This window comes from Lygodium microphyllum, chromosome 4 (genome assembly GCF_053477565.2).
Source record: "Lygodium microphyllum isolate KBCC chromosome 4, Lygodium_microphyllum_v1.1.10, whole genome shotgun sequence".
Taxonomy (NCBI): domain Eukaryota; kingdom Viridiplantae; phylum Streptophyta; class Polypodiopsida; order Schizaeales; family Lygodiaceae; genus Lygodium; species Lygodium microphyllum.
Window position 1 is genome coordinate 178,115,750 of NC_141138.1, and position 24,665 is coordinate 178,140,414.

Sequence of the window (24,665 nt, forward strand, 5' to 3'; positions counted from 1 at the left end):
TGTCGTCAATTTTTGAGGGGGGGACCGTTTTTTGCGCTGATTGCGGCGTCAACATGCCGCTATACTAGATGTGAAATTTCGAAGTTGAAGCTTTCTTATAAACTTCTTAAAAGCTTACTAATCAAGCTTTTGAACTTGTTGAATATATGGAGCTTACTGTTGACTGTGAAAAAAAAAACGTGTTGAAAAAGGAGATGTAGAAGTGGTCCTCCGCTTCCTCAGGCCAGTCCTTCATGATGATCAGAGGCTACAAATAGAGGTTCTTGACCGCCAGGAATCCACCCATATCGACCGTTCATGATGAAACTCACTGTAGAGCTCGATCATTCCAGGAGCTCCGCCTTCGTGCAAGATGGGTAGCGATTGGAAGCTCTCGATGTCAGCTTCGCTCTAATACCACTGGTGCACAGATCGGATGCCGTAAGTACGCGTAGTGAGTGTCAAAAGGTCCCCAAGAACAAAAAAACTCTACTTTTTGCACACAAATCAATGTAGAAAGCATGCATGACATGAACAAGAGACCAATTGGGTGCAATCTCCCCCCATGCCTTGTGTGAGCACTCCACAAAGCATGTATTTTATGTATTAATCATCTTCAAGCTCAAATAATAGCCCAAATTACAAAATAGCACGCTTTTGGCTTTTGAGTTTGCTTTAGTGCTAAATAGAAATAAAGCTAATGGACGGTCGCCCAAGAAGTCAGGCATACCCAATACAATGTCCAAATACAAATATCTAAATTGTGCACCCATGCGTATACAGAAATAATAAATAAATATCAAACGCCTTGATAAATAGGCACGACAAAATATAGGCGCCATGCCTAAGGTATGCGCCCATCAAAATATAGATGATAACTCGAATACACGCTATCCTCCAATGCTTTCCACCGCCACTGCTACTATCTCTACACATCAACTGAAGCATTCACAATCATTAGTAAAATAATACATTTAAACCGACAAAAGTGAATACCTAGCAATCTTCAGCTACATAAATAAATCAATTGGTTAGAAATCAATCCTAACATTACTTTATCATGAGTGTGCACTCTAAACTCATAAACGTTTATTAATTTAATATGTATTTTGCGAAATCACCCGGTATGGAATCACCCATGTACACACTAAATTAACAAAACGCCCAAAAAGGATGGGCGTCCCCATCAACTTCTCGCGCAAAGAATCCACTTTATGTATGAGCCCCGGTAATAAAAGTTTACGGAATCCACCATAAATCCACCGTGTAATATAACTCATGGCATCATTGTTAGCTCCCAAGAAATATTTGATAGTTGGATCAAAATCATGAAGAGATACTCTAGAGGTGAACTTATATCCCAAGAGGAGAGTTTGAGAAAAAAGGGAAGGCAACCTTCTTCTGCTGCATTTTGTTGCCTTATAGCTTTAAAGGTGGAGACATCCTTACACTACAAGAGGAGATCAATAAAGGTCATATCCTTTTTCTTAGAAACAAATGGAATAAGGAAGATATGATGGACATGGAAACAAGGGCTAAGTAAATCAAGCAAGATAGGGTCCTAAAGGAGGAATTAGTCACTCTTTTCAATGCTTCAGTTCTAAAAAGTAGCATTGTAATGAAGACTTGAGAAGAGCTTGTTGAGGATTATGATATCAATGATGAATTCTACACAAAGATTTTAGGCATTTGCAATGATTGGGTATCAAAGAAGCTCACACGTGGAGCTGATGTAGGGTCCCTACCAAATGGAGCAAAAGATATTGTGAACTTCCTAATTGAAAAAAAACAAAATCATCTTCAATTGTAACGTGTCCACCTATTCCCTTCAGGACACGTCTTGGCAGTCCATCAGAAAGAGAGTCTAGAAAGCTCCGCCCGACACTCCCATGGAATGCTACGGAGTTTGCAATCTAGGACTTTCCACATCTGCCATGTAGCAGAAGTATTCCGGCCCCACTTAGGACCGACCTGAATCAGGGTTTTCCCTAATGGTCATTTCCCTAAACGGCAACTAGCGTTGAACCCCAAGCGAACTACTTTACGCAAAAACGCTAGGGACGAAGCGGATTCATGCTGCACTTGGTTCAAGGAGAATGGGAAACGAGGGGGATGCAAGGATCGACCTCTCTGCCCATAAGGCATAGTCCCATTCCGTTCCCCTAAAACAACATAAATCGGGATTTCTAAACTCTAGGTCAGCGCCCTTGCTGTTAATTTCCTTTGAGAAGAGCTCCTTACTGTTCATTACGATGGAGAAAAGTTCCTGGCCAACCAGGACCACCCATCCATAGGACGGACCCATGGCCACATCCACCGCACTTTCCTCAAGGTTGCTTTAGTTGTCTAATCACCTAACACATTTAGTTGGATATGCATCAAGCAGCTTCCTTAGTTAGCCCGTGAGACACCGGTTCCTTCACATAATCTTAGCACTTGACATAGAAAAGTAGTATCAAACAAGTTCCTTTTCAATAGGTTATCATATTTATCTTTGGAATACATTCATAAAGTCCAGCCCGCAAGCTTATCCATAATCCACCCAAAGGCTATCCAACAATCCACAAGGATCACTAATCCAAGATTCTGCTCGTAGACTAGTATGCAAACCACAGGGATCCAATCGCGAGTCACGTTGGCCTCTTGTGCAGGGCCCAGAAAGCAAGGGATTTACGGCCAGAGCCCCCCTGGCACCCAAGCGTCCTCCTGCTCCAAGTAGCGCTCAACGGAGAGACCTCATGCGGCGGGTTCAGTCCACCTTCCTGGTGTGGCTAACAACCCCCTTGGTTAGGGTCAGGCAGACATTCGGGGGTAACTGAGACTACCTCTCCCTTCAAGCCTTCAACCTGAAGCATTAGATATCTTTTCATCCTTTAGTTCCTTGAGCAAACAAAGCAAATAGTGCTCTCTAAAATGTTACAAGCACAATCATTTCTAGTGATCATTATTTGGCCAACTGCTAAGGAGTGAATCCTTCTCTCGGAATGTATCCAGCATTCGATCCGGGATCAATTGCGACTTGGCAAGATCCCCAAGGTTTTGTCTGTTCTCCCTTTTGTCCTTGGGTTAGGGCCGTACCCTATTAACCCAACTTAACCAATACCTCAGGTTTTATTAACAGTAAATCATGGCGACCATGTCACTCCAAATTATTGATTGGTCCTTTGCTTCCAAGAAAATACCTAATTCCCTTATCTTGGCGACTCTTCCCCCCAAGAAAGGTGCTATAGCAGGATGGATACTCATCCTCTTGCAAGTTAAACTTGCGCAAGAATCTCCCAATCTCATTCCAAGGAATTGGCAACTCTCTTGTGATCAAACCACAAGATCATGCGATGTTGCAACTTGTTGCACAAGTGTCGCATCTATTCCATGGGATCATTTCACCCATCGAACAACGACTTCTGGTCACGGAATCATGATTAGACAAGAAGCAGGGTTTAGGGTGTCTTCTTATCCAACCCATTTCCAATTGTACTAGGTCGACAACGTTCAGTCCTACGGGTTCCAACTCAATCCCAGTTTCATTTTTTGAACGAGTGATCCTTAGGGTAGAAACCCTAGATCATTTCTTGCAAGTGCATCCAATTGTCCCTACATTCCGTGAATGTGGGCAGGACCTTTGGGTATGAGGGTTTTGACTTGGCAATTGTATCGATTTAACCATCCCATGCGAATCCTTTGTGGTTTAGGTGTTTTGGGTAATCCAGTTTACTTGTCTTACGACAAGGACGGACCATTCCTAAAGATGTTGTCTTGATCAAAAAGGGGGAAAACTAGTTACATTACGATACAATTCTTGTAAGCACACGATTCATTGCCTCTACGTATGATTAGATTCACAAACCCTAACTTTTTTTGTTAAGACCAAAGCACATGTTAAATTTCGGCATAACTTCCATTGATCCTACTAGGACATGCATTCACGATTCATGCCACTAAGCTTTTAAGATTTTGCACTTAAATGAACCATGCAACCTTTCCCTAAGTGTACCCTTGATGGATGAAATTATTCGTACGATGAATGTGCATTATGCAACCTTTCCTAATTATTACGTAGCTAGATGAGATTCATGCCAATTGAAGCTAGAGTTAATCTATTTCATACAGCCCTTAGAATATTTTCCATGCTTTGCAATTTTTTATGGTTGATAATAACTTTCTTAATGAATCATTACGAAGAAGATTTGTCTAAAAATGCGACATGCGATTTAATCTTTCCATGCATAATCAAGGGTGTAATATAATAATTTCGACTTTATAATGCTAGTCATTAGTTATTCTAGACTCATCACTTTGCAATGCACGGAAGGCAACTTGTTAATAAGGTACTAAAATGCATAGACACCTTATGTTCTTTTTCGTTCATTCCATTTAAAATACAAACGATCAACTTCGCATTGTGAATTATTTTAAGTAAATTTCAACTAGCCAATTTATTTCAATCGCATTTAGCTAGGTGGATTTGACAAGCATAAGTGCATCCTAATTCCATGAAATAACCATGCATAGCTGCAACACTTTTATGTAAATCAAAAATAGGAAGAAAACGTGGACTTGTGGGCTCAGTGAAATATCCACATGAATATTAGGAGATGATCCTCCTGCAGGTGTGCCTTGTGACTTTTTAGGGGCCATCCTGATTTCAGCTTCTGGTTTGCCTTCGCTGATTCGAATTACTTGCCTTGGTTCGCAGCCTTACGATCTTTGGCCATCTCCCTTGTACACGGGAATTCCCTTTGAAGTACGGCTCCCTGACAGAAGTACCGACTTGTGGAATTTGGCTTATGAAAGGTCTTAGGATTCGGAGCTTGGGCCTTCTTTCTTTCGGAAAAAAGAGAGGATTCGTGAAAAGGGTTCTTGTGATGGACCTTGCGGGAGTGGAGACTTTAAATCCCGAGCTTAGGGGGCTTGTGGGTGATTGGTGGGAAGGGCTTTATAGGCTTCCACTTATTCTCTTCAAAATCTCGAGGGAAAGGGGCGTAGGAATGGTTTTATGGTTTTATTAATAGTAAATCATGGTGACCATGTCGCTCCAAATTATTGATTGGTCCTTTGCTTCCAAGCAAATACCTAATTCCCTTATCTTAGCAAATATTTCCCCCAAGAAAGGTGTTGTAGCAGGACGGCTACTCATCCTCTTGCAAGTTAAACTTGTGCAAGAATCTGCCAATCTCATTCCAAGGAATTGGCAACTCTCTTGTGATCAAACCACAAGATCATGCAACGTTGCAACTTGTTGCACAAGTGTCACATCTATTCAGTGGGATCATTTCACCCATCGAACGACGTCTTTTGGTCATGGAATCATGATTAGACAAGAAGCAGGGTTTAGGGTGTCTTCTTATCCAACCCTTTTCCAATTGCACTAGGCCGACAATGTCCTAAGGGTTCCAACTGAATCCGAGTTTCATCTTTTGAATGAGTGATCCTTAGGGTAGAAACCCTAGATCGTTTCTTGCAATCGCGTCCAATTGTCCCTACATTTCGTGAATGTGGGTAGGACCTTTGGGTATAAGGGTTTTGTCTTGGCAACAAGTGCGACTAGGTCAAGTCCTTAACGTGCTAAACCCTGGTAAGCACTTGGAGTATATTGTATCGATTTAACCATCCTATGCAAATCCTTTGCGGTTTAGGTGTTTTGGGTAATCCAGTTTACTTGTACAAGGACCGACCATTCCTAAAGATGTTGTCTTGATCCAAAAGGGGAAAAACTAGTTGCATTACGATACAATTCTCGTAAGCATATGATTCATTGCCTCTACATATGATTAGATTCACAAACCCTAACTTTTCTTGTTAAGACCAAAGTACATGTTAAATTTTGACATAATTCCATTGATCCTACTAGGACATGCATTCATGTTCATGCCCCTAAGCTTCTAAGATTTTATGCTTAAATGAACCATGCAGCCTTTCCCTAAGTGTACCCTTGATGGATGAAATTATTCATACGATGAATGTGCATTATGCAACCTTTCCTAATTATTACGTAGTTAGATGACATTCATGCCAATTGAAGCTAGAGTTAACCTATTTCATGCAGCCCTTAGAATCTTTTCCATGCTTTGCAATTTTCTACAATTGATAACGACTTTCTTAATGAATCATTACAAAAGAAGATTTGTCTAAAAATGCGACATGTGATTTAATCTTTCCATGCATAATCAAGGGTGTACTATAATAATTTAGACTTTGTAATGCTAGTCATTAGTTATTCTAGACTCGTCACTTTGCAATGCACGAAAGGCAACTTGTTAATAAGGTACTAAAATGCATAGACACCTTATGTTTTTCATTCATTCCATTGAAAATACAAACGACCAACTTCGTATCGTGAATTACTTTAGGTAAATTTAAACTAGCCAATTTATTTCAATCTCATTTAGCTAGGTGGATTTGACAAGCATAAGTGCATCCTAATTCCATGAAATAACCATGTACAACTGCAATACTTCTACGTAAATCAAAAATAGGAAGAAAACCTGGACTTGTGGGCTCGGTGAAATATCCACATGAATATTAGGAGATGATCCTCCTACAGGTGTGCCTTGTGACTTTTTAGGGGCCATCATGATTTCGGCTTCTGGTTTGCCTTCACAGATTCGAATTACTTGCCTTGGTTCGCAGCCTTATGATCTTTGGTCGTCTCCCTCATACGGGGGAATTTCCTTTGAAGTACGGCTCCCTAACAGAAGTACCGACTTGCTGAATTTGGCTTATGGAAGGTCTTAGGATTCGGAGCTTGGGCCTTTTTTCTTTCAAAAAAAGAGAGGATTCGTGAAAAGGGTTCTTCTGATGGACCTTGCGGGAGTGGAGACTTTAAATCCCGAGCCTAGGGGGCTTGTGGGTGATTAGTGGGAAGGGCTTTATAGGCTTCCACTTATTCTCTTCAAAATCGTGAGGGAAAGGGGTGTAGGAATGGTTTTATGGGGGCCTTGAGGGAAAGGGAGGCCTATGAACTTCTCCTTCCTCTCAAAAAAATCCCGAGGGGTAAAGATCTTGTGGAAAGGGGTTTAAGGAAACCCTCTTCTTCTCTACAAAGACGCGGGGCCTAGGGGGCTTGTGGGAGATTTGGTAGGAAGGGTGACATAGGCTTCCTCTTCAAAGCCCGGGGGGAAAATTTGGGCTTTTGGAGAACTAAATGGGAAAGGGTGCTACGGAATCCCCCCCCTTAGAAGCTTCTTAAAAAAAAAGCTTTCAATACCCTCTGGCTGTCCCAGCAGCCACGTGGAAGGGGAAATGCCAATCATGGACGAGGAAGGGTGGCGTGAGGATGGCGTGAGGATGGCGTCTAATGGCCAATGGCAGCATGCACGCTGGATCTAGCGGTTGAAGTAGGCGGCGATCTCCACGACTGGCATCATCAGCAACCTCTTTCCACTCTCTCTCCACGATAGCCTCAGCTCCACCTCCTCTCATAGGATGGCCTCCTGCAATCTGAGGCAACTTCTCCCTCCTTTCACACCTTTCCCTACCCCCCTCCCTAAGGGGGGGTTTTTATAGTCCAGGGGGGGGAGGGGACCTCCCCCCATGTGGCCCCTTTGCATGGCTCTGTCCCCCCCCCCCCTTCCACATGCAGCCCCTACTAACCCATCTCCCCACACTCCCTCTCCTCCAGACATGCATCGACTGGGGGAGAAGGAATTTTAAAAAATTTTGAAATTAATTTCATCATTATCCTCTTAACCTCCTCCCAAGAGGATGTTTCCCTGCAACTATGCGGGTTTGAACCTTGGTCGCGATTTGCCAATGCGGAGTTCTCCATTTCTCCCGTACGATTATAGATTAACTGTCGGCAGTGAAGATAATCTTTGCACGGGTTTCACGCGGTGTGCGGGAAGTCGGTCTAGTAATATTTTTTTACGTGGAAAATTTAATCATCCACGACTTTCCCTTGGCGTGTATATGTTGTCGGATGCAATCTAGAAACCTTTGATCTTATACATAATGTTTACAAAGATCCAATTACCATGGGTTTGTTGTTCTAGATGCAGCACATGGGGTTGAGGGAATGAAATGGGACTCTTTAAAGTTTGGAAAGGTTGTACCCACTCTACTACAAATGACATGTGAACCTAAACAATTCATGTTGTTATCATTTCTTGATCAAAAGCAAATGGCATCTTTGGAAAATGCTCTTGAAAGCATTTCTTGCAAGTATCGCATGCTAGTTGGTAGTGTTGACTTCCTACCAATGGATAGAACGTTTGATTTTGGATCTATAGATTCTTTTGTGGTTTTGACATTAGTGACCATGGAGAAAAGATTCATCAATTTTGAGCGATATATAAACAATGTCAACAAGCCTTCCATTTTGGATTGCAAAGGCCATTTTGAAGGCTTAGACAAGGAGTGCAATGATGAAGATCTTGAAGAATAACAAAGGATTGCAAAGGCCATTTTGAGAAAGAAAATGAAAGTTATGGAAACTCCAATCAAAGCATTCAATGATGCTCGTGAGGTTGTATTTGATGTAAATGCAGGTAGACTTGCATCTAATGTGGCATTGGTAAATCATATGAAAACTATTGCATTGGTTTGCAACACTCAAGAGCAAAGAGAGGTTGAAGCACAATTGTGGAGTGTCCATGAGAGTGCCAAACTAAATTCAATCTCCCAAGAGGTTCCTCCTATTGAAGTTCAAGTTCTTGAAGTACTACCTAAGGGCATAGAAGAACCAAGCCAAGACATAGCAAGCCTAATTATGAAAGAGAAATTAAAGGCTACTTTAGGTGTTTAAACTCCATTCCTTCTCCTTTCATCAAGGAAGACACATTAATGTAATTTTGATTTTTTTTCTTGAGAAGTTACTTCCATTAGCATTTGCAATATTTTCTTTCTTTGATGATATGTCTTTAGTTTTTTAATTTTTTACAAAAGGTACCAAGCATGTTTGGTTTTGAAAATCTAGTTAAGTAAATATTTTTTCAAATTAGTATTAAAGAGCTCATTAAAATCTATCATCCTTTGTAAGGATAACTGTTTAATTGTAATCTAGTGTGTAAGAATACTTATCATAATGAAAAGTTTGAGCTAGCTATGCAAAATTTAATTAAGTCTATTTTAGATCTTATTTCAATTAAACTCTTATATGTGTTGTGTTATGATCTTATCATGTTAATTTTGGTTAGATTTGTCCACATGGTCAAATCTCTTATCTCTTATAGCCTCTTTTACTACATCACTTGTGTATGTCTATGCATGTACCTTAGGATAAGAGAGCCAACAATATATTGCACACCCCAAAAAAGATTCATTGCACCTCCCAAAGGAGTTTTACCTCAGTAGTAGATATTGCAACAAAGATTTCTCTCCAATGTATCTTTTAAGATGTGTATATGGAATATTAAGATAAAATCCTTGTTACAATTCGTGAGTTTAAATATCTATGGGATATAACTAGTTCAAAAATAGAATGGTTAGTCCTTAAGAAGAAACTATGAAAACTTTTCCAAATAGAGTATAACGTATCTCAATTAAATTGTCATGTGTCACTTATATGTGACATAGTTTTGGTCACATGGTCAAAAGTATCATGTTTAAATTTTATTTTAATAATTAGGACTAATAAACACTTTCTTTGTACATGCCATTTTGAAGGCCTTTTCAAAAACTGAGTATGTTAAATATTATAATGATAATATAATTTTTGCAACTAATTACAAGAATCTATTGTTAGTATCTCAAGTATACTTATAATTAGCGATAAAAAGTAGGTATGGAAAAATGACTTTATTAGAATAGATTTTACTTCAAAGAAATCATCATATATATTTTTTTCACCTCATGATATTACTCTTGGTTAGATTTGATCACATGGTCAAATGTCTCTTTTCTTAGGACATCATTTATTAAGTAGTACCTATGTATGTATTTATCAATGTGAAGTTAAATTGCTTTAGTGTTCTATGTCAGTTTATAGCTCAAACATTAGGTAGAATGATGAGGAAGTAAATGAATCTAATGTGCTTCTTTTTCTTCTTTGTAACTTCAACTAAGACATCTATGGTTTGATATCTAACAAATTCAACAACAATAGAGCACTCTGATGTGATTAATGTTTCCTTGATAAGAAATGCAACACAATTATGTGTAATACTTGATCTCAATGGTCTTCTATTACAACAATGCTTTGCTAAGTCTAAAAGGTTTCAAAGCTTTCAAATTGGAAAGCAATGGCTTGTTCGACTAGAATGTATGGATTTTCTTGAAGACTTATTTACAAGATTCCTAGTGGGAGTTTGGTCAACAGCTTTACATAAGAATGTCATGGCAGTTATTAAGTGCTTGGAGATCCATGCAAAAAGGAAGTATCCTTTCTTTATGATTTAGGGCCAAGAATAATATCATAGACATCGACTCAAAATCATATATAGGCCAGATAAAATGGAAGTAGAAGCAATGTTCAAGCCTCTAAAGTATTTATGGGATCAATATGGAGATGTTTGTTAGCATACCAGGACTATTCTCATAGATGACAGTCCTTACAAAGGATGTCCAAATCTTGTTAAGAATTGCATTTATCCAAAAACATTTGATATTGATCGTGAAGACTCTATCTTGATCAAAGAACTTCTACCATACTTGACTCGCTTAAGCAAATACCATGATGCACATGAAGTCATCAAATTTGATCGATATGGACAGGATCCAGTTCAATATGGACATGAATTGTATGCTCAATTCAAGGTTGTCATTGATGAATGGACTAGAACAGAGAATGATGGTATTTCATCTTCATCATCAGTACCGCACGAGACCATGATTGATAAAGATGGTAAATATGTTCAACCTTCAATTACTTCTTGCTTCAAGAGACCATCTATTATACAAACATCCTCAACAAATGCCTCATGTCATCCGTCTCTTACATTGAACAACTCACAATTATCCACGTTGAAGCAGACTCCTTTAGTCTCTACTTTGAAAGATATGGAAGCAATGCAACTTACTCAATGAGTTAGAATATCACAAACATTTCATAAATGGTAGTGCAGCTAAACATTTTATACAAAATCTATAAAATTTGTATTTTCCCAATATACATGATGTAACAAGAAGGCACTGACTCTATATGGACTAATTTTGACTTTCATAATAAATATATCCCTTACATTAAAGGCTTTTTCATGGCTATGAAATATATGCTTGTTAGAAATTTAAAGTGTTTTATGTAGTTACCTTGGTGTTTCTAAACACCACCTATATCAATGAGAGAATCTACTTGATATTTTTTATTCTTTCAATAACATTAGTTAATTGTGTTGAAATTTCTTATAAATTGGTTTAAATCCTATTTTGTACTTTATGACCATCTATTATACAAACATACTCAACAAATACCTCACATCATCTATCACTTGAATTGAACAACTCACAATTATCCATGTTGAAGTAGACTCCTTTAGTCTCTACCTATTTTGAAATATATGGAAGCAATGCAACTTGCTCATGAGTTAGGATATCATAAACATTTCATAAATGGTAGTGCAACTAAATGTTTTATATAAAATCTACAAAATTTGTATTTTCTCTATGCACATGATGTAACAAGAAGGAACTGACTCTATATGGACTAATTTTGACTTTCATAATAAATATATCCCTTACATTAAAGGCTTTTGTATGGCTATGAAATATATGCTTGTTAGAAATTTAAAGTGTTTTATGTAGTTATATTTGTATTTTTAAACACTAGTTTAAATCCTATTTTGTACTTTATGACCATCTACTATACAAACATACTCAACAAATGCCTCACATCGTCTATCACTTACATTGAACAACTCACAATTATCCATGTTGAAGCAGACTCATTTAGTCTCTACTTTGAAAGATATGGAAGCAATGCAACTTGCTCATGAGTAAGGATATCACAAACATTTCATAAATGGTAGTGCAGCTATCTACAAAAGTTGTATTTTTCCAATATACATGATCCAACAAGACAGTGACTCTATATGGACTAATTTTGACTTCCATAGTAAATATATCCCTTACATTAAGAGCTTTTGCATAGCTATGAAATATATGCTTGTTAAAAATTTAAAGTGTTTTATGTAGTTACCTTGGTGTTTTTAAACGCCACCAATATCAATGAGAGAATCTACTTAATGTTTTTTATTCTTTCAATAACATTAGTTAATTGTGTTGAAATTTTTTATAAACTAGTTTAAGTCCAATTTTGTACTTTATGTGTTAGCTAACAAATAAGTCTTAATTGATAATAAAATTTATGTCTATTTCTTTGGAAACACAAACCATTGGTCAAATGTTAAATCTTTAGCCTTAGAAAAATCATAAACTTCTAGCTTGGTATATAAATCTTCATTTTATGATATGAAAGTTCATTTAGCTAGCCAAAGTGTGAAGCTAGTTGATTTTGGCCAAAGTCAATATCCATCTTGTCCATATATTGTCAAGATAGATAGAAATTTTGAATAAAAGATATTTATATATCATGCATATACATACAAAAAATGTAAATGGGGTGAGCAATTATTTGACATACTTGTGTCTATTTCTTTACACAAAAAAAGAACCATCACATCATAGGTTATCCAAACTTATTACTATATGGTATTAGATCAAGTTATTAAACCACACCTAGTTAGTGGTGACTCTTTTAAGGTCCTAGTTCATGAAACTTATACATGTCACTTTAAATGATGCTATATCTAAAAGAAAAAACTCGTATTATAATATCTTCAAATCCATAACATTATAAAATTTGGCCATGATAACATATTTTCATACAATGTTTAAGGCTCTTGTATTCTAAATTCTCTCTCCACTCCATCAAACCTTTGTATTCTTACATTAAACTTGAAAATTTTCTAGGTATATACTAATTAAATCTCCTTGATGTTTCCACCACCATACAACATCATATTTTGTTAGTATGCTAGAAAAGATAGAGGTGAAATCGAAATCTCGTAATAGCCACATAGCTTGCATTCATCATTTAAGCTCTCAAGATGTGTGATCTCATATTTGTAACATACAAAGTGCCCTTTAAAGATAAACATAAACATAGTGCTCTCTTTCATTCACAAAAGTAAGACATTCATTCAAAGTGGGACTTGGAAAATTCCCAAAATCTCTAATATGGTGTTATACTATCTCTATGACAACCATATACCCTTTGGAGTCCTAATTATCTCTATGCCAAGAAAATAGTGTAGCTCTCTCAAATTCTTTATCTCAAACTCAATCTTGAGGAGACCCTTCACATTGTCAATCTCTATCTTACTATCACCCACAATGATCAACTCATCCATATATATAGTAATAACCACAATACTTACACTACTCTCATAGACATAGAGTGAGTGATCAGCTTGTGCTCTACAAAATCTAATATTGACAAGATTTATATGCTGAGTGATTGAGCATTAAAGCCACATAGGCCACCTCCTAGTCATGCCTTGGGCCATCACCCCTTAACACACATGAAAGACAATTCAACCACCACCATTAACGAGTTGCACTATGCATCACTTAATCGGCCGCTCATGGAACCATTAAGGCCTAGGACTTCACATAAATAAATCACCCCTACTGGCTGAGTATTCTCATAGTGACCAAATTTGCCTAAGTTTTCTTCTTAAAAGTTATATATTTAAAAAGAAAGAGAAAATAGTTGATTTTTCCACAATTAGCCATCCATTCGATTGAGATGGCCTTAGCGTGGTCTTCTCACTCCCAATATTCCCCTCCCCATGTAGCCTATTCATTTATCAACCAATTAGCCACATTGATTACACTAGCTCTAGGCCTATGTAACATTGCACATAATCTCGCCACCGCAACCTCCAATTGGGCTATGGTTGCCAAACTGATCACCTATCAAACTTGGTTGCAACATGCCAACACCACCCTAGCTACCTTGGGCCACCACCCCTTGGCCACTTCACCAAGCCTCTTGGTGTCTCCCCCTCTCACTTCATCACCTCGATCATTCATTTGACCTGTCCTCCACTCTTCCCACCATGCTATGGCTATGATGCTTGGACATACAAGCCTCTAACTTGGTGCTTGGACATAGGATCCTTCAAATTGGACAACAGGCTTGTTTCTTGGACAAAACACCATGATCCCCAACCCACGTGGATGATAGCCTCATTGCAACATTATGATTAATTGTCCTTTCATTCCATGTTTAAACATGGTATTAAAACTTTAGAGTATTCACTTTTTTATGGGCCATGATTCCTGATAAATGCACAAATGAAAAATCTTCAAAGTCATGAGGTGTTAGAGTTCTTGACTATTTAAGAGTGTAGAGGATCTACTCTCAATGAGTTTCATGATGAGGGAGAAATTGGACCCTTGGAGAACTTTGACGATGATAGATAAAGGTAAAAGAGATTGAACCATTTCATATTGGCTAGGAACATTGCTACTTGAAATTTTGAGGGGCTTGTTGGTTATAATGAGGCCAAGATTGGATTTTAAGTCATCATGTATAGGCATTGGGAGTCTTCAGTTGCCACTTAACCACATGGGATTGAATTTAGTCTGTGTGTAGACCTATTAGTCCATTGGGAATCTTCATCTCTCAATTGGATCCATATGACTAAGATCACTATCAATTTTTCCTTCCCCTTATAGTTTAGCCCCTTCACATTGTCATTCGGCCCTGCTTAAGCCAAGGTCCTCACCATTGCCTATATTTTTCTTTTGGACATCCTATATGGCCATAGCAAGTGCTTCCTATGAAGCATTGGATGAACTAATCTTTGCCTTGAGAGCTATTGCCTAAGGTTAAGAGATGAAATTAACACTCACTATCTAATAAAGATAGATCAAATTCCAATTGGTTGCTTTTGGAGCAATGCAAGTATTTGTTACAATCTTAGACCATTAGCCACTTAGACAGCCACCTTCGACTATGCCATGCCACCTTTGGCAAATCTATGAATCCTAAGTAAAGATAAACCTAATGATGACGCATCATTAGTCTCATCCAAGATGAATCCAAACACTTTAGGCCTCATCAAGCTCCTAATTCTTCCACATGACTACCTTTTGATGCAAACACCTTGGCCACTATCCCTTTGATGACCTCTTTCCATGCCACCTTATACCTTGAGTAGCCTGCAGTATGAGTATCCCTAGTTGAGACAAAAGGACCTACCCCTTGAGCTTTATCTTACCCATCCATAGGCTAAAATCACAAAGGACATAGAAGAGTTGCCTTGTAATGCAATTCAAATTGAAAGAGTATAATCCACCTTGAGCTACATGAACACTAGTGCATGCCTAATTCCTAGCCACCAAACCAAGGAACTAGCCTTCTAAGAGCCAAAAACTTGGCCGCTCCGAGACACAACATATCTCAAGCTGCCCCTTGAACCCCTTGTCAAGCCATACATTGGACCTAGAGTCCTCTACTAGAGCATCACAAGTACCATAAGTTAGAACCCCACCAAGTGACCTAACTACAAGAACCTTAACAAGGATTTTGAGTAGGTTCCCTTAGGTAATCTCCAGTGACACAACACCTTATCTTGAACTATTTATGGAATACCTTGTGTGGATGGCACACCAGATCAACCTCATGACCAAGGATTGGTAGAATTAAACATGATCCTATGGAATCACTATAACCTCAAATCATTTAGGACAACATCAACACAATTTCCCTAATCAAAGCATGACCTCTAAACTAGAGTTGTTGATCAAGCCACTTGGGTTGTCAACTCCATGACCAAGGACGAGTATCATGTTGTCGTCACATTGGGGGTTGAAGGTCTACCACCGGGGTTCAGAGTAGAGGAGGAGTGTGGGATTCAAGGTTTGGAGAAGGAGAAAAAATTGGGGTTTGATAAGATTTGGGTTTTAGAAATGAAGAAGATATCAAGATTTTTCTTTTTATTTAGCATACATGAATGGAATGAAAGACTTTGTCTTGATTACATCAAATGCATATACAGATAATATGCCAATATATTTAGGGATAATCTCAGTTTTAATCCAAATTCACATTTCAAATGCAAGCTCAAATGATTTTCATTTCATGAAAATGGATGGATAACAACTCCAAGATACAAGTATTTTGATGGTAGAATCAAATACATTCAAGACATAGATCAAAAGCTCATGAAATGCATTGATAAAGCATAAATTTAACTTCATCCCTGTTTTAAAACAATAATTTCTAGCCCATAATCAAGCTCCAAAAGTGCACATAATCCCATGAATAAGCTCCTCTAATCATTCACAGTGGGTTGCCCTATTTATGACTGGTTTTTTTAGTCCATAAGAGCCCATACACCTTCAAAATCCTCCCCTTTTCTTGCCCCAAAGTCACTCAAGTACTTGGGTACAAGACAGGCTTCATTGGACCATGAATATGGTTAAAGAAATGAGAGAAGACGTACATAAGAGCAGGCTGAATACTTTTTATCAGGTTTCTCCCTTTTATGGACTGTCATACCATTCATTTTCATCATACCAAATGGACGAGTAAGAAGAGCTCTCGCATTCCTTGTTTGTATCTCCTTCTTCAGCTCTAGTTTGCCTTGGGTTTGCATGCTTTGGAGCATGCACCATAGCCCACAGCTCATCCTCCATCTACCACAAGTATGCAGGCATGTTTTTTGCATCGAAAAATGTGGGTTGCATCTTGCTCAGTTCCCACTTATCATTTTGACCATTTAGGTCATTTACAAGTCATTTTAGTCCATTATTTTAGGTCCCACATGAACCTAGTGGACTTTTGGCACTTTTCTTGATTTCCAACCAAATTTTCCTCTTGAACCAATGTGACTTAGCCTGCAAACTATCAATTACTTCCAATTGATCAAGTTGTGGGTTCCCATAGACTTAATTTTTATCAATATACATGGTACAACTGAAAATTGTATGACAGTTACAAAAGAACTTATGAAACTAAGTGATATCTAAGTTGGTTGTTGGGTAACAATGACTGAGTTATGTATGAAAATTCCTCATATAAATCCTAATAAAGTTCTTCTGTGATCATAAGAATTCTATGATTTATATTATGAACAAAAAACTTTCTGACATTCACCCCCTCCTAACCTGCACATCCTCCGGCATGTGCCATTTAACAAAATTTACAGGTTAACGAGGGTCTTCTTCTGACATATCTTCATCTTCATCCTCCAAGTCTTCTTCATCTTGCTTGTCTTCAAGTAGATGGCTCATATCCAAGTCATCAAGCTCATAAGTATAAGACTCTCTTCATTTGAAGAGCTTGATACGTTTACCGGTTATTAGTATCTTGACCATGGTCCCATCCATTTCAGCCAAAGTATAAGTAGCATTATCATGTACTACTTTCACCACATATGGTCCAAACCTCGCTTGGCTAACTTCCTATGAGCACTATATTGATTGTCCACGCTACTATCATAGACAAGTACCCAATCATTCTCTTGAATAGCTCTTGGACGGAGTCGATGATACTTGTCAAACCTCTTCTTCAATCTTGCTGCGTTCAGCCTTTCAATGGCTATCTTGACATCTTTTGGCCTTCTTTCAAGCTGCCTTATGCGCAAAATTAGAAACTCTTCTTTATTTATGCCTTCATCCCAAGGCAAGATACTCCATGTGACAATAGACTCCTCAATAGGCATAATAGGTGGCTGCCCATATATCAATTCAGCCAGCATATAACCTGTTACTGCACTATGGGTAGTTCTATCAGCCCATAATGCGAATGGAGCATTCTAGGCCATTCTCTTATCTTTCCTCTACAAGATTTCACCAATGCTTTGAGAATTGGTTGATGACCTCTTTCACTCTTACCATTGCCTTCAGGATTGTAGGCTAATGTAAGAGATAGCTTGATTCCCAATTGAGCAAAGAAATGGTGAGCCTCATCGGCATCCAATTCTCCCTATCAACAGTTACTTTGGCAACATAGCCATACCTGAAAAATACTTTTTCAAGTAAAAATCTACAAACGGCTTGAGTAGACTTTGTTGTCAAGGCTTTTCCTTCCACCTAATTTGTGAGATCTTCTCTAGAAAGTACTAGATATCTCATGTTCCAAATTCCTGTAGGCATGGTTACTAAATCAATAACCCATCTATAGTGAATGGATAAAGGAAAGGTAGGTTGAAGCCCATCTCTATGCTTAACCATAGAGTACATTTGACAAACATGACAAGACTCAACAAAATGCTCAATGCCTTTATACATGTTTTGCCACCAAAATTTCTCTTTTATTTTGGCAAAAGTGCTCCATATGCCTCTATGACCAGCCAATAGGATTTCATGAAATTCTTGCATGACCTGTCTTTGAGTCTTCTTGTCTCCTAAGACACGAACAGGCGCCCTTCCTTTCTTTTTCGCATGCCTCCAAAGGCAGCCATCTTTGAGAAAGAAGCCATAAGCTTTTCTCTTAATTCTCTTGAACTCTTGATTAGTCCAATCATGCTTCTTTGTCATAGTGCTTAGAAATTGGCCAATTTTTAGCCAATCACCTGCATAGTATTCTTCTTGAAAGTGCAAGCAAACCATAACAAAACATTGAGCATGCTGTCTTTCGACTGTCCACTGTCCTTCCATGGTTGTTTCTTCTTTCTTTGCTGTTGTAAATTTTGTTTTAGCAGCTGAACCTGTAGTACTTACTGTAATTAATGATGTACCTACATTTTTGACAGCTGAACCATCATTAGGTACAGCTGTACTTGCTGTTTTTAGATCTGAACCTGCAATTACAGCATCATTTTTAGCAAATATAGACTCTGATTCTTCCTCATCCATCATCTCTTCCTCATCCTTATATCTGGCACGTGAAAGCATGTCTACAACTGGATTATCTCTTCCTACAATATGTTTCAAATCAGGATTTAAGGATTTAATATAGGCTATCCATCTTAGCATAGCTATGTCGGGAGTGGAGCAGTTGGCAATCATGCCCAAGAGTGGAAGACAATCTGTTTCAACTATTACATGTGCGCCCATGAAGTACTCCCGGTCACATTTCAATGCAGTTACAACTCCCCAAAGTTCTCTTTTAATTTGAGCATACCTTCTTTGACGTTCATTAAGAACCTTCACTCGAAAGTGAATTGCATATCTGTTGCCCTCAAGGTCGTCTTGATCGACTGCCCATCCTATTCCAATAGGACTTGTGTCCACTATGAGTATGATAGGCTGTCCATTAGAGTAATTAGCCCTCTTTAAAGTGGGGGCAGAAATCAGGAATTTCTTCAATTTTTGAATAGCTTAAGTATGCTCCTTTTTCCCATATAAACCTTTGGCCTTTTCTTAGCAGTTGATAAAGATTTTCAGCAACATGAGGGAAATGTGGGATCCAAATAAGATAGAAGACACATGCTCCAAGAAATCTTCTCACCTCTGAAACATTTGTGCATATTTTCCACATTTTGCTGATAGCATCAATCTTGGTTGGAGAAGGCTTTTGACCATATGGACCACACATATACCCTACCACAAGAACATCTTCGACTCCAAAAACAGATTTAGCTCCTGAAAGAGTAAGATGGACTTCTTCCAATTTAGACAAGATTTGAGCACAATCATTAATATGATTGAAAAAAAACTTGCGACATCCAAGCTCATTGAGCTCTTCATTCTTCTCATGAACTTCGCATCCTTTGATCGGTACATCATCAAGGAAAGGAAGAGTTAGTTGGGGAATATAATCTCTCAATACTTTATGCATGGCATTCATGATGTGAGCTAGTGAATTTTTAGCTCCTTGAGGTAGAGTACACATGTGGACTAGACCAAGAGGCGTCTTCATTGTGGTAATGTCTCGGCTTTCCAAAGCAAGTTGAAATTGGTCATAGCCCGAATATAAATCTCCCACGGAATAAATTGCTCTTCCTGCAAAAGCCTCAGCAAATTCATCAACAATTGGCCCCGAACCAACATTTCTAATAGTGACTTTATTGACAGGTTGTAAATCTTGAATGAATCGCAAAGATCCATTCTTCTTAGGCATGCTAAACCATCGGTTGAAATATGGAGCTAAAGATGGCTCCAATATTTGCATCTTTATCTTTTCATTTAAAAGCTCCAGTAACTTAGGCAAATGAGCCCTTGGTACCATAATTGGTTTAAGATTCCAAGGAACGTGTGGGACCGTGAAGATCACCATTTGTGGGAGCTTTCACTCAACCGCCAAGACCCACGGACCGCTTATTGCTTCAAGCGTTCCAAGCCGAGCACTAATGGCTACCTCTCACATAGCCGACGTGCCATCCATATCTACGGGTGTAATGAGCTTACCTTCATGCCGATCGAGTTATCTCCTCTCCCGCACACTCCGGTAGCTCCACGATCCAAGTGCAAGCTTCAAGCAAGCTCCATCCTCAAGCTCCATGCTCCAAGCTCCATTGCCACGAGCAAGACAAGAGAAGAGAAGAGAAGAGAAGAAGAGAGGAGAAGATGGAGAGCTTCTCCTCCTTGGTCCCTCACCCTCACACACTCACTCCCTCACCCTCTCACACTCCCTCTCTCAAGCACAAGCTCAAGAAAGCAAGAACAAGAAGAAGAAGAAGAAGAGGAGAGCTACTTTTGGCCACACACAAGAATGAGATTCTCATTCACTTTTCAACTTTATATACAAAACCCTAAATCCCTTTTGGGTGGTCATCCCCTTTTCCTCTTTTTTACATGGCCGGCCGTAGCCTAGGCCCTTTTTCCCATTGTCCTTCTATCTTCCTAGATTCCTTTCTACTGCCCGTCTACATTTACAAATTGCACGGGTGAGAGCCCAGCGCTCCTTGAATTAAACCATGATGCGCTTGCACTCTTTTGAAAAAGTTTTGACTAGTGTTTTTAATTGTGCGTCTTTCTCCCTTTTTTAGGACTCTTCTCCTTGTGCGTCTTTGTCTTCCGTTTCTCTTTACCTTGGCCTTTGTCTTTATCTTCTGCTTTAGCTTTTCCGGATTTTCCACCTTCGTTCGTTTGTCTTCTGCTTTAGCTTTTCCGAATTTTCCACCTTCGTTCGTTTGAGGGTTAACATTACCCCCCTCCTAGATGAGTGCCAGTCCCATGGCACTCACCGTCGTAGGTAGCAGGCATTAGCATGCACCAAAGACGTGGGTGGCAAGGACGTCTGTGGTTGCCATGATGGAGTGTTGGTAGTGGTGGGGAGGAAGGTTGTTGGGGGCACATTGGTGGGTTAAGTGGTAGGTGGTAGGGCAATGGGAGTTGGTGGTAGGGATGTTCTTTGAGGGGGTTGCACTGATGGAGTACAAGTGGTGGTTTGTTTAGGGATTTTGTGCATGATGATTCTTGGCAGGCTTATAGGGTGATAAGGGTAGGAATTCGGAGTTGAGTGTTGATGAAGAGCGAACAACACCATCATTGGAGTCTTCAATACCTGCAATTGGAAAACCTCTCATGTGGTCTCTCCTTAAGGGGTAGTGCTAGTCTTCTTATCGTGCACAAGATATATTTTGATTAGTTTGGGAGACAAGTCGAACTCTAAGCAAGCCTGGAGTATTGTCCTGCACTTGAAAACTCAAACTGTGCATATACTTCGGTGAAGATATTATGTGAGTGCTCGTGCATACTTAGATATTACGTAGTTAGAAGATCGCAGGCTAGTTTCTCATAACAATGCGTGGATGAAGCAAAGTTGTCCATATTGAGAAGAAGTACACGTGAAGGTATATGAGACATCCTTTGCATTGTGACTGCACGACGTAGCATAAGTGAATACAGGGACACCGCACTTTTGGTTGAGCTGGAACCTATTGGACTTGCTTGATGAGGACGGTGTACTTTTCATGGCCAATCATGCAGTGCTTACCACCACTCATTGCAATCTAAGGTAGAGTTCAAGAGAGAATTGTGCAAGTGGGTCAGGGTAACAGGTCTAACCATAGGCGAGACAACCTCCCTAGGTATGTCCTGCCCTTGATGTGCCCTGAACAATTGTGGGTGATGCTATAGGGCGAGGGGACTAGGGACGGATCCAGTCGACCAAGGTCACTGGACATACCTAATTTGAGGACCCCTAGGTGCTGTGCTGTGATCGTGGGTACTTCTTATCTTTTCGTTCATTTTTCTTTTCTTTATTTATTTATTTATTTCTTTCTTTCTTTCTTTCTTTCTTTTTGTTTCTTTTTCTTGTGCTTTTTTTCTTTCTTTCTTTCATTCATTCTTTCGTTCTGTTCTTTTTTTTTCTTTTTTTTTTGGGACTTGCCTGAGTACAACCATTACAATATGTTGAGGCTAGCAGCCTTTCAATGGGCTGGAAAATGTCAAGCTTCGAAGGCTCAAGAAATGTATATTATAGTGTGTTGAGATATCGAGCTCCACTCATGATACGCCAGGGTGACCGTTGTGTATTTATGTCACCGACTTGTCAGTTGCAGACGCGGTTGGTACACCGCCCATGAATAATAGCTACATGATAGCTATCCTTATCTACTCTAGTTCGTGGCTCAGTTAGTATGCCACCTTAGTTAGTTGAGTTTGGTTTTGAGACCCATATAGAGGGTTCTTCTATTTCTTTGTACTAGAGTTCTTTTGGCTTACACAACTAAGCAAAGGAAAACTGTTTTCAGCCTCCACCCTTGTGTGTCTTCGCCCATTGTGCAAGCAAGAAAGCTTCAAGCGAGACTCCTTCCTTCTCTCCCACAATCTTGACATGGTATCAGAGCCTTGTTCGTGGTAAGGAGCTCAAGAAAGCAAGCCAAGCTCGCGGTGGTCTGGTAAGAGGAGCAGTGTTGCTTTCATTTTCTGTTTTGGGAGCAGATCTCTGCAGGTAGCACAGCCGGAAATTGCAGGAGTGCATTGTCTCAGGTTGAGACGCCCTTCGCGGTGAAGCAAGAGGGCAGTATATGCTGTGGGAGAAGGGCTTTAGCCCTGGGCGACCTTGTTTTTTTGATTTGAGGCCATTTCGGGGCCTGTTTTGCAGACGGAAGTTTTCTGCACGCACTCAGCAAAAAAGGCTCAGTTTTATGCTGTGCGACCACTGTTCTACAGGTCGGTGAAAAGTTACTGTAGAAATTGCATCGTATGCTTGTGCGCAGAGACATTGGGAGTTTCAGAATCATCCTTGGTTCCTGTTTATGCAAAATCATCACTAGGAAGTGACTGTGTGGTCAAATACCACTTTCGCCAGTTTTGCAGATTTGCCCTTGTGAGGGTGAAGCTGTGTTTTTTGCAGTGACAGAATTTCTTGCAGTATTCTGTAATGGCGTCTGATTCTCTTTCACAGATTGTCACTGAAAAGCTTGACAAGAACAACTTCCAGGCATGGAAGTTTAGAATGACGAATTTCCTTATGGGAAAAGGATATTGGGAATTTGTTGCAGGAAATGAAGAAGAACCAGTTCTTCCTGATGTTCCCAATCAACAACAAATGCAGGCATTTAAAACATGGCATGAGAGAGCCAGGAAAGTTATGTATTGGCTGTCTATCAGCATTTCAGACTCTATGATTGTGCATATTTAGGATGCAAGTACGCCAAAGGAGGCATGGGATACTTTGTCAAAAATGTATAGCACAAATACGCAAGCCAGGAAAATGCATCTCAAGCAAGAGTTGCACAATGTGCAAAGAGAAAATATGAACATCAACGACTACCACATGAAGGTGAAGAAGATTGCAGATGCACTTGCTTCCATTGGGTTGCCAGTGGAAGATGATGATTTAGTTTCCGTGACCTTGAATGGTCTAGGAAAGGATTATGCACAGTTTCGGACATCCATTTCAGTTCGTGAAAGATTTCCTGATTTTGAGGAGTTGATTGCTCTTCTAATTTCTGAGGAGCAGAGAAATGGTGGTGCATCTTCTTCAGGAGGAACTTCAAAGGAAGCTGTCTTCTACTCAAATGCTGGAAGAGGTAGAGGCAGAGGTAGAGGAGGCCGATTTGGAGGCCGTGGTAGAAATCAGAATATGCAGCAAACTCAAGAAAACCAGTCCTATGGAGGAGGACGTGGTAACTCTAGAGGCAGGGGGAGCCAAAGAGGTCGTGGTGGATGGCAAAGAGGTCAAAATGCAAACAGTAATGTTGAATGCTACTACTGTGGTAAAATGGGTCATATGGCTAAAGACTGCTATAAAAAGCAGAATGACATCATGAATGGAAAACTGCAACAAGGGAATTATGCATCTTCTAGTAGACAGGGTGATGACAGAAATGAGCATTTGTTCATGGTGCAGCACATGAACAATTCTGTGACAAGTGTAGAAGAAAGCAATGATGTATGGTATGTTGACTCAGGTGCATCAAACCACATGACAGGTCATGCAGAATGGATGGAGGATGCAAGGAAAATGGAAAAACCAGGATTTGTGGAGACTGGTGATGATACTGCACATCCTATTGTGCAGATTGGAAAATTTCCCTTGTCTATGCAGGATGGGAAAAAGAAATACCTGTCCGATGTATTTCATGTCCCGAATATCACCAAGAATCTGGTTTCTGTTGGTCAAATGGTTGAACAGGGCTTGCAGGTCAGATTTAATCCTCATGGATACTTTGTTGAGGATATGAAAAATAAAGGTCGCTTGATAGCAAAAGGAAAGAAGAAGGGCAGAATGTTTACGTTGGATGTAGACATGTCTGAATTGAGTGCAGCAATGTTTGCACATGGGACCGGTGTAGTTGCAGATATTGATATCTGGCATAAATGCATTGGTCATGTTAATATACAGCGACTTAAATCAATGCAGGCCCAAAATATTGTTGCAGGTTTGCCGAAATTCAAGGTTG

The 24,665-nt window shown here is 39.4% G+C and overlaps 1 pseudogene; it reads left to right on the forward strand.

The window, feature by feature from the left end:
- The first annotated feature begins 7,993 nt into the window (after positions 1-7,993).
- On the forward strand, positions 7,994-8,722 carry LOC148037957 (uncharacterized; annotated as a pseudogene).
- The last annotated feature ends 15,943 nt before the right edge of the window (positions 8,723-24,665 follow it).